The 12,169-nt window shown below is 30.7% G+C and overlaps 1 protein-coding gene across 4 annotated transcripts in view; it reads left to right on the top strand.

Moving 5' to 3' along the window:
* The window catches only part of tn (tripartite motif containing protein thin), a 201,398-nt gene that overhangs the window by 58,756 nt on the left and 130,473 nt on the right, over window positions 1-12,169 (top strand). For all 4 annotated transcript variants that reach the window (XM_085944165.1, XM_085944162.1, XM_085944164.1 and 1 more), the window contains exon 4: window positions 9,730-9,853. The gene's annotated coding sequence lies outside the window, so the exon portion shown is untranslated. The remainder of the gene's footprint in view (window positions 1-9,729; window positions 9,854-12,169) is intronic.

The following is a 12,169-nucleotide window of genomic DNA, read 5'->3' as shown; positions in this document are numbered from 1 at the left end:
GTTATGTTAACCTAACAAATAATCCAGTATATCGGCTATTTTCAAAATGTGTTTGGCGCTGTATTCCTCATAACCGAACTGTACCGAATATTTATATTTAACTGATAATTTATATTTCTTCTTTTTAGTCGAGACCTCATGACTGAAGATCGTAATCCAGATGATTTGGCCATCTAACAATCTTTTCCATGTCTATTTGGTCTTCGTAGGGATTCCCGTCAGCAATAATAATTGTCTATTCTTATCCTCAAGTTTCTTCAAAGGTCAAGAATCTTATTTTTTAAACGCAAGAAGTATGAACGAGCTTATGTGCCTGAGGATACTAGGTGATACATTCTTACCTTTACATTCTTTACAAGGAGTCAGAATAATTTCTTATTTTATATTCTAGATACTGTGACTTGATTATGATATTATTTAGATATTCGATGATGAATTCGAGCATTTTGTATAGAATTTCCATAGGGCTATGTTTGGAGTTAATAAAATTAACTAGAACAGCTGAAATATCAGATAATACTCCACGAATATTATATTATTTTGCATTACTTTTTAAACCAAGTAGTACATTTTTTAAAACTTTAATATAAATTTTGATAATACTACCTATTACTGACGAAGGGTAGAGATAGGCTGTCAAGATCCACCATAAATAGTTCACACTAAACGTTGTCAGTCATACATATTTGTTTTCATTGAAATAAGACTACAATCTACAAAAAATGGTCTTCATTAGTTTTTAAAATTCAATTCAACCCTGCGAAAACCAAACCATAATAGATAGTAGTCAAAAAATACTCGTCTATCTATAAAATATCGAAAATCATGCAGTTAATCATACATAACTTTGAATATTTTATAGATAAAATAATATTTCTTATCTAATATACTTTGGTTTAAGCAGGGCTTAATGAATTTTAAGAAAATAACCAATAATATGTGTAATATTAACACTTTCGACCGAAGGTACTTGATGGAATTTGAATTTAAATTCAAATGGATTCAAGCTCTGTACTATTCCATTTAAGTAAAATGGAATAGTACAGAGCTTGAATCCATTAGAACAATATGTGTAATATGTATTTTTAATATAACAAATAAGTATGAATAAAAAACTGTGCAACATTTAGTCTTATCATCCAAAATATACTAAAACTATTATGGTTTCGTTTAGGCAGTGTTTAATTGATTTTTAAAAACTTACCAATACCTATACAAAACATATACATATGCCTAACAAAGTGTAATAGTGTGTAATATTTATGGCGGATCTTAACAGCCTACGTCCACCCTTTTCTATTACGTATTAATATTGTATTATGCCCGTGATAATAAATGTTAAAATAAATAAATTGAAAATGAATAACCACTTGGGAGTATATTATAGACGAATTATTTCCATTTACATCCTACCTGAGTCGTCGTGGAAAAGTCGTTTAAATGAAATTTTCTGAATCGCATTTATCATTTCCTCAATGATTACTGTCAAATAAGATGAATAAACACCGAAGCAGTAAAAGAAAATTTATTATATTATGACATTCTGTATAGAGTCGTATTATTATTTTACTCTGCTATGGCCGAAATTAGATTTTGTTCTGTGAGAAAACGGAAAAGTGACGGAACCATCTGAGCCCTAATGCTATTACATAGATCCAATGAAAAGTGATAACTTCTAATCCGTTGATGAGATTTATATTTGATGTTTTGTTTTAAATTTACAACAAAAATACTCTGTCATCATCAGTGAATGTATTTTAGACACCCTTATAAAACCCCACTGCTTAAACACCAAAAATACATGGTTACAAAATGATGTTATAAATTATGTGTTCCACAGATTATTCCTTTATAATCTTGGGATAATTTTTGATTCTTTATAATCTTTTTACTCGCATATAACTTCTACAGTTCTACATGCAAGTAAACTTCTAGGATTCATCCATGACTGAAGCGCCTAGTTTCAAAATCCCCTAAAACGGTTTTTGAAAATTTTTGAGTTATATATGCATTTAGATAGATATTTTTGTTACCTATACGATGGCTAAAGATTGAACTTTAATAAACGTCAAAAACCGTCAATACGTATGATCAAAAATTAGGGTAAATTTCAAAACCTGCTAAAATGGTTGGGTATGCTTTTCAAATACCCCTAAAATATAAAGCCAAAATACTTCTTAGAATGTAACGAATTAAAAAATAAATACATAAGGTCAACAGATTTAATAGATATGATTTTCTCTCATTTTTTCAAAACTACCTAAAATAGTTTTTCTCGTTTTTCTCAGAACTACCTAAAATCGTTTTATGGCTTTTGAAACTAGGCGCTTCAATTGTGAAAATTCAAACCATTCAAGAATCCAATTAATGTCCTACTCTCATTAGTGCGTAGCATTCTTAAATAAGGGTCAATTATCTGGTGTCCTTATAAGGTTTCCTATAAGCTTATTTTAGAACGCGTCCAGAAGAAATTTCTTCGATGTCTTCATTCGATAATTCGTGAAATGATTATTTTCCGACTGCCTTTAGACAGGGTATGCTTACTTTTCACTCTTTTGAATCCCGTTGGTCTCTTCTGATCTTGAAACACTTTTGCCTGTTATCGCGAGGGATGGTTTCTAATCCTGGTGTCCTAATGAATTTGAATTTACATGCGCCTGTCAATTACCTACATGGTCGCAACCATGATTTATTCTGGATCGGAACCGTTTCCTCGTGTTAAGCCTATCAGGCACCATTAGCGAGGGGTGCAAGACTAGTCAATGCGCTCCCCAAAGACGTAAACATTTTCGGTGGCGTGCTATGTATTTTGTATTCGAAATTTTATTTTTCTCTATATAAATTAATTGTACTTACATCTTCTTCTTGGTCGTGCACTCATGGCTGAGGATCGTGACCACATTTAAATTTCGCTATCCTTTGAGCGACCAAGACTTTCTATTTTTCTCGATCTAACTTATATGATGTGAATTAATTGTACTTACATAAGTATGTTTTAATTTTTATTTATTATTATTATTATTTTATATATTCTCTTCTTCTCTCTTGTGAGGGTAATGTTTGTTATAATGTAAATCTCATGTTGCCTTGAATTTAGATTTGTTACGTCCACAATATTTTCTTTTCTATAAATATATTATTATTTTGTACAAGGATTGCCTTTTTAGGATTTTCGGCTGTAATCGCATACACTGGTTTGTCTATCATAAGTGCGATTGCTCATGTGTCCATGGTTAACGACGTAAAGGTGAAAATAGGAAACATTGTATGAGGGGTTATACTAAACTAACTATAAATAGCATAGAGTATGTCATACTTTAAGACACTAACCTATTTTAGACCCCTTACAATTGACGAGCGCTAGATGTAATCGACTCTAAAAGGAGAGCGAAAGATCGGGTAAAATGGAAATATCTGCTTGAAGTCGCCAAGATCTATCCTGGGCAGTTAGTAGTGCCAGGAAAATATTATCATACTATTAAATATAATTCTATTAAATATAATTCTATTCAATATAATTCTGTCTATTAATACTGGTACTACGTTCTACATCGTCCAATAAAAATAAGTCTTTTAGATACTGGGCTGAACCTATTTCAGCCTTATGTGGCGCTACACAATTATCTACGCGCTGTGTGTCTCGTAATGCAAAAAGCGTGGAATATGACAATAAACTGAAGGAAGTGATATGACCTTGTATATACTTGCCTAGTGCTCCAGTTTTGGTGCGTGATAGGGTAAAAATAGCTAGTCCGAGATTATCGGGAATCCTGTGCTAATAATATGATCCATTTATCTGAAGGTTGTATATTATTTAATTTATATAATATTTATATTTTATTTTCTTTTGCGTTAATTTTGTTTTAATATTTTTATACATATTTAAACACTTAATTCAGCTAATAAAGTACGGCATAACCTACCATAACACACCAAAAACTACAAATTACGAGTAGAAAATTTACTCCAACAAGTAATTTAACCCTAAAAATATATTGTTACCTACAACTTAACGTTTTTATAATAATATTATCTAAGACGAAATGAGATCATTATTATACGAATTAAATAATGTCGAAAGTAACTTCCAGTGTTCTTCATTGTCCTTCTCCATAATCAAAGATCATGTCAGATTTGTCATTATCATTTATATTAAGGCCAAAATTTGAAGTAAAGACTGTGCAGTTCCAATTTTGAAATTAAAACTAGATGACAGGTGAACCAAGATGGCGTCCAAAGTTTAAATTAATTTATATTTATTGTCTAATTGGATTAATTTTTAGCTGTTTCAACATTCTGTATTTTAGGATGCTAAATACTTATCCGATATAAAATTAATATTTTGCAATTTGACGACTATTAAAATCCTAGATTGAGCCAGTATTCCAATTTTCTATAACTATCATATTGTGATTTGGTTGATTTTCAATGTAAATTATATTAATGCATTCGATTGTAAAATCAATTATTGCATTCGTCGCTACTATTAAATATAATTTAAGCACACAATTAAGACAATTATACTAATAATATTTTAATTGATTAATAATGTCAATAAATAACCAAAGCACTCAAACACTGTACTTTTGATAAATTTTGTAAAATTTTGATATCCATTAAAAACCCACTTAGGGTTTTCAAAGTATTAATAATATTACAATTACTAATAAGTATACAAAGTCATAATATTGTTTGAACGAATAAGAAAATGTATTCTGTCTCTATCTATACTTATAGTATTTAAGCAAAGGCAAACGGCCTATCTGAATAGTCTTGATAATGGTGTTACAACCGAAATAGCTATTGACAAACCTTTTTAAAAACCTGTAGAATTTTATATTAATTGTATTTTCATTTCTTTATTGTGTATAATATTAATTCAAAATTTAACTGTATATGTTTCAATTGGATGCCCAAAAAATTTCATCGTGGCAGCCAATTATTGGATTGTCATATTTCTCACGTGACTGCCGGTAATTAAGAATGAAAATATAGACAAATATGATAAACAATGAAGAAATATACTGATGCAGTACCTCTTATTAATTATTTACCTACACCTCAACTCGTATTTTGATAATTTTGATGAAAGTATATTTTAAATTAAATACCCATCAATACTACAGTCTAAGCTCTGTGAAATTGCTCATCCTTATTGGTCCCGTAGTTTTTAAGTTAAAATAAAATAAACAGAAAGACAAACACTTTTTTTATTAGTACGTTTATGTTGTTTTCGTACGTCCTATTAAGATGAGCTTTCTACATAATATTATTCACTAATAAGATTGAAAGCTTAATTTTCCTACATTTAGAAGTTTAAAGCTTCATGCATAACTTTAGGTTTGTTTCGTTAAGTTTCTTGTGACTGAGCGATTAGAGCACTTTCAAATACACTGTAAAAGCTTTTAAAAGCTTCTCTTAAATTTTAACATGTTTTTAGAAAATTGATCGATGGATAAACAGTTCAGATTGAAAAGCATGGCATTTTTGACCACGACTCTTTAAGGGTACATTAATATGTCCATTCACTTGCAAAGTTAACTGTAATATTTCAAAGATGAAAATTTGCCTTTAACAAATGACTTTAAAAAGATGTACGATAGCGTCATTATCATTCTTGGACAAACATACTGATATGAATCATCACCTTAACCCCATACAAAACGAGTTCTAAAGATATAAATACATATAATAACAAAAATAAATAGATGAGGTACCCATCTTCCGTGTTAATATCACTAGTATTAGGTATCTACATCACTGAACAATAATGTTATACCAAGTTAATTCTCAAACATCGTGTAATCAAATAATATATAATATAAACTAGCCATCTATCAAAACTCGTTACTTGCTATTGCGTATCAGAGATGAACTCTTTTCTTTGGATAAATTCGGAGACCGATTATCCGTTTAACATCGAGTGGCCACGCTTTGTATGGAACGCAACATTTTTGTCGATTAGATATGTATTGAAATTGGCGTATTGCCTGCGTGCTGTATCTGAACCCTTGTAATCATTTCGGTTTAGCTGCGAACAGACACATCTCAATTCTGTGTTATCAAAAGTAATTTAAGACAATTATGTATATTATGTATTGTTTATTAAAGTAAATTTAGTACAATTTTAGAGGTTTATAGTCAGGTTTCTCCATTTTTTTTATTATATCTCTAATCACACGTATTAGAAATGTGATGAAAAATCAATCGCTGTTGAACGAAAAAAAACACAACAAAAGTCGTGATATATCATTCAACGATGCAGCAATTTCGAATCCAATGAAATAATAAATTGTTCGATTAGATTGTTATAACAAAGTCGAATCGATCTGATTTCTAAGTTAATAAAAAATAGCTATATTATAATATTAAATACGTTTTAAATTTTTTATATCATTTGCATACCCCCACGGTGGCCGCGCGGCTTAAGCGTTGGATTATAACGCCGTGGGTCCTAGGGTCAAATCCTGGATCTGGCAAGTACGCATATTGTTTTGCAATTTGTGTGTGAGTCAGGGTATGGACCTAATAGGTTGAGCAAATGGCTGACATCCATTTCACGTAAAAAAAAAAAACAAAATCTGTTAATACAATCCTCTACTCTATGGAGGCCCATATGATCCTATGAGGATTGGACATGGTCGAAAAAAAAATGTATCATTCGACGTGGCTTTTAAATCACGTCTAATAATAATGAAAATGGAAAAGAATAATCAAACAGTTGGTATTTGTCAAAATATATACATTTTATTATCGTATACTTCCTCATTAATCTAGTAATTAGTTTCATTATATTTACTAAACATAAAGGACTCTCAAAATGCAGTATTTTTTGTTATTTCCACATAACATACTTTTGGTCATTACTCAAATAAAACTTCAACAATTATTATTATTACTCAAATAAAATAAATACATGGTTTATAAAATCGCGATATCACAGTGGCATAATATAAAACAATATACTCGTATTATTTTAAATAAAACTGAGTATTCCCACTGAGACTAAACTTCGAACTTCTCGTATTGTACATAATATAATATCCTGAATTCATCTCCGAATATCTTGCAATATAATATTTTATTTTCGTGTTATTAAGTTTTCTTATGTCACTAATTAATCATTGTCAACGATGGTAAATATATATTTTTTTTACAATCTAGAAATTGAATCACATTCATCATGTTTGACAACTTAATTAAATGGATAAAATATTACTACATTAGATTATTATGAAACAGACTTATAACACTTAAAGTAGGCATTTCAAAAAACTGAACACTATTTTTTTAAGTGGGAAACACTTATGTACTTTGAATTACGATTATGTATGTAGTATAATAATATTATTTATGTATTTACACTATAAATGAGCTGATTTATATCTTCTTCTTCCACGGCGCTACATCCCGGGGTGGGATTTGGCCTCCTCCACAACCGCTCTCCAATCACTCCTGTCTCTCGCCACACTTCTCCAGTTACCGGGTCTTCCTATATGAAGCCAGTCCACTTCTACGGCGTCAGCCCATCTCCTTCTTGGACGGCCTCTGGGTCTCTTCCGTTGGTGTACCCACTTTGTCATGATCCTTGGCGCTCTAACTTTAGGCATTCTCTCCACATGTCCCGCCCATCGTAGTCTTTGGGACTTACAGTATCTTATGATTGTTTGCTGTTCAATCAGCTCTTCCAACTCGTGGTTCATTTTTATTCTGTAGTTCCCATTTTCCAACGTGGGTCCAAAGATTTTGCGGAGTATTTTGCGCTCGAAGACAGCTAATTTGTTTTCCTCGTTTTAAGTTAAGCACCAAGTCTCACAGCCATAAGTGACCACTGGCCTTATAATTATTTTATAAATTAGAAGTTTACTTCTTCGGCCTAGAATTTTCGACCCCACCAGTCACTTGCAGGCATGCCAGCATTTATTCCTGGAGATAAGGCGGATTTTTATCTCCTCTGCTGTCTTATTTTGGGTTTTTAGGCTGGATCCGAGTTACGTGAACTTGTCCACCCCTTCATATTCATGCTGTCCTATGTCTATATTATAGCAGATTTATATATAGATTATAATATAATATATCGGTGATTGAGCTTTTTGAAATTATTTCAATAAAATAACACTTTATATAAAAGTATGTGACACCATCTAGCGGACTTATATCTAAACAGTGCACTATTTTAGTGGCTTAGTTAGATAATCAATCACTTTATAGTTTATCGAATATTTCTAAACTAATTCGCTGCTGAGTAGATAATGATTTATTAATTAGCACCTTTAAAATGCACGTTAATTACATCGATCGGCCGCCTGGTCATTACGCGCCGGGTGCGTCTTCCGCGTCCAAAGTATTAATAAAGCGAAGTACTTAGCACTATCAATGATTCATTGAAGATAGCTATATCACATATTTAATAATAAGAGAACGTTTAAAATAATATTATTGGTAATTCAGTCACATAATTCTGTCATTTCTGTCATCGTGTATCGCTCGTATTTTATTTTTCAATATGGGTAATCACAATAGATAGTAATTTAACTATTAATTAAAATTAATATAATATTACCAGTTTAACTTAACAACTTATATCCCGTACTATGACTCTCAAAGTGTGTATTATTTTTTTTATTTACCTATCGCGTACTTACCTCCTTCTAACAGTCACTTTTTGCAATTGATAGAATGATGCTAGATAATACATATTACAATAATTGGACATAGTTATGCAGAAAGTAGCCAGTTTACAAAAAATAAAAAAAATGAGATATGATATAGATCAGATGCGAGAAGGTTTTTTTACGTTCTGCTGAAAATAGCCAAGCCGCAAAAAAATATTCTTGAAATAAAATACTATTTACAATTTTACATTTTCCATTTTACATCATCATGTTGTTGCTAAAGTGCCATTATCTCAGCTCGACATTATTGTGGACTGGCTGCATTCTGCATAACTACGTTCAATGTACACCATGAGTTATAATAAACTTTTAATTACTTAGGTACATAATAATATGTTTATTTTTTGTTCAATACCTAAAATATGTAAAGTTCTATATAATATCATTTTATTTTAGCCACTAAATAACTTCTCCATATAATAATATTATATAAGTAGGTAATCACCAAATAGTTTGAAGTTATATGCAAATTGAGGTTTTATATACAAAAATGAATCTGTAGACATTAAGGCTAATGATTAAAATAACTGCAACATTGTACTGCTTCATTATAGATTCATTTCTCATAAGCTTTATAAATACAATACGGGTGGTGAGATTAATTTACCAAGACCACGATAAAATGAAAATACCATCTTGCTTAAGTATGAAATTGAAAACGCTAACATATTTTTATACAATAAACCACAACACAATATATATAAAAAGTGTGTAATACTATTTAATGAATTGCAAAAATCATAGATGAATTTGAAAAATTAACAATGTTTAAAAAATCAAAATTTCAATTTTTATAGTTCATAGGCATGTAATATTAAGGACAATTTTATGTTTTTTGCATGTTTTTTAAATGAATTCTCATAGCATTTTGTATTATTTTTATGAATTTCATAGGATAACCTTTTTTATCAACAACTAGTCATTATTTTGTATGCAATGCTAAAAAATCAAAATCCCTCCCAAAAATTACAATAAAAACAATTAATTAAGAAGTTCATACTATAATGTTATTGTAACTACATTTTTTTAACATTATCACGTTAACCTGTTTCAGAAAATCCAGATCTGCCGAGACCAAAGGCGGCGGCCCGGAGGGGCCTCGGCGCACTCGAGGGGGCAGAAGAAAGCCCCCCTACTCCAGAGAGTGAGTGACCGCTACTGGAAAACACACACACAAGGTTAGCTGACTGTCAGTAATGACAAGGGATTGATCTGACGTGCGTCTGTAGTCTTAGTCAAGGATGGCAAACATTTTACTTGCGAAAAGGTTAATAAAATAATAAGATGTAGAGATTTTTATTCGGGATATACTATGAGCTTCAATTTTCCATTTCAGATTTTTAGTTATAAATAATAACAATTAATTGAATTATTGGTTTTTACGTGATAGAACTTTATTATACTGCCAGTATTATACGGGACGGGATATCCATTTATTTTATTCAACGATTTGAGAATGTAACATTCCATATATTGAACTTACATAACTTGAAAACACATGAGAAAATATACCCACTAGAAAAAATCATATTTGAAAAAAATATACGATGCTCAACGGGATTTACTGGTATCGCACCAACTATGCATTAAGACGATACATCAGTGAAACGGCAAATAATTTTCAACTATAGGCGCGACGAAATTTTGAACTCGCTGGCATTCGGAGAGCGAACGTCGAGGTGTGAATACGTAAATTTGTTTCGTGATGGCGACGGGGGTATTAATTCTTAAATCGTGTAAAGATGACTAAAAACGTTACCCATTTACTTGAAAAAGAAAACATGTCAATGAATATATTATTATTGTTTCAAATAGAACAACAAACAGAACATTAAATGGACGCATGTTGGATTTATGTGACAAATTATATTTCGTTCGGCATGCGTCATTTGCACCCGCGACCCGCAATCCGCGCATCGCCTAGCTACGATATTTTTAGACCATGCCTGAACTGAGGTATAGCCTTAACCAATTATGGTACGAGCCCTCATATCTAATTACGAAAATTTAAACTAGTAGGTCCTACATGAAAATGCTTATCAATTTTTTTCTAGCAGGTACATAATATCTGAGATGTTTTCAAGTTATGCATGTTCAATACTAAGATAACTAATAATCAAAAATAAACTCTTCCGCTGTTAAAAATAAGCTAGCGCTATATTAATCGATGTTATTTTTATGGCTCAACAGTGGCATATCTGCATTTACTTTATTCATGTACCTATTGTTATTATCATTTATTATAGGTAATTACTAGAAACATTGCTGTCGTTGTAAGCCAGTTTTAAAGTCGTGGAATTCTATTAGTCGTACCCGTGTTAAGTAAAGCTCCGTAAGAATTCTCAAAAGCTTGCGAAAAACGTAAAAATTTAAACCTTTTTTATATGTTATAATTAATAATTAATACTCTACAAATAAATTTGTATTTACTTCTTCGGCAGTGACATTCTATGCGGGTAGCCAGATCATGTATCACTAACTAAGGGTAGTATATTCTAAAAAAGTAACAGTAATAAAAATTAAATAATAATACAATGACGATTGATTCCGGTAAGATGAACCTTTTTCCACCTGTGATACTAAGAGATTGAATGGGTTTGTTAATATATTTTTATCGTGTATGATAACTCCACGAAAATTATCATTGTATTATACTGCTGTACACGTATAAAATTGTTCTCTCTATAGCTTATGTGGTATCCAAATATTTACAAACTTATTCAAGGGTTCCAAAAAAACATAAAATGTTCAGAATCACTGTTCTAAGCAGGCAAAGCCGGGATTTGGTTATTTTTTAAATTTTAAACGAAATTTAAAAGTCTGCACCCGTGATGGTTGAGTGGCCAATATATAAATCTCTTATGCGTAACCAAAACTCGATTTGTACTGTAAATAAAAAACCAATATTTTTTTAGATAAAACTATGAATATTTCAAATATTGTTTTATTACCTTCTAAAAAAACCTATTAAACTACACTTCAATGATAAAAATATTTATAAAATACGACTGAATATAAAATTGGACATCCAAAAGTCGCATATTTTATATAATACTTGAGTAATTTTCTTTGAACTGTTTGAATTTTTTAACTTATTACATTATTAAAAATATTTTAACGCTCTTAGATGCGTATTGATTATTTAAAATGAAAGTTAAGCAGGCGACTCTAGGGTGTCGGGGTACTGCAGTAGTGAAGGGTGAAGGTAAGCTGTTAAGATCCGCTATAAAAAGTGCGCATTAAACTTTGTCAGTCACACGTATTTTTTGTATTGAACTAAGGCAACAATTTACAGATAGTATTGGTTAGTTTTAATAAATCAATTAAACCATGGTTAAACCAAAATATAATAGTTTTGGTATATTTTGGGTGATATGATAAAATTGTGCACTTTTTTCATTCATACTTATTTGTTTTCGTTGGATTAAAAATACATATTATTACAAATATTGTTGGTTAACTTTTTTAAATTCATTAAGCCCTGCCTAAAATAA

Source organism: Rhyacophila brunnea, unplaced genomic scaffold (genome assembly GCF_057557595.1).
Source record: "Rhyacophila brunnea isolate RB1 unplaced genomic scaffold, BYU_Rbru_1.0 scaffold_17, whole genome shotgun sequence".
Taxonomy (NCBI): Eukaryota; Metazoa; Arthropoda; class Insecta; order Trichoptera; family Rhyacophilidae; genus Rhyacophila; species Rhyacophila brunnea.
Note: the sequence above shows the minus strand (reverse complement) of the source record. Positions and strands in the feature narration are given on the sequence as shown.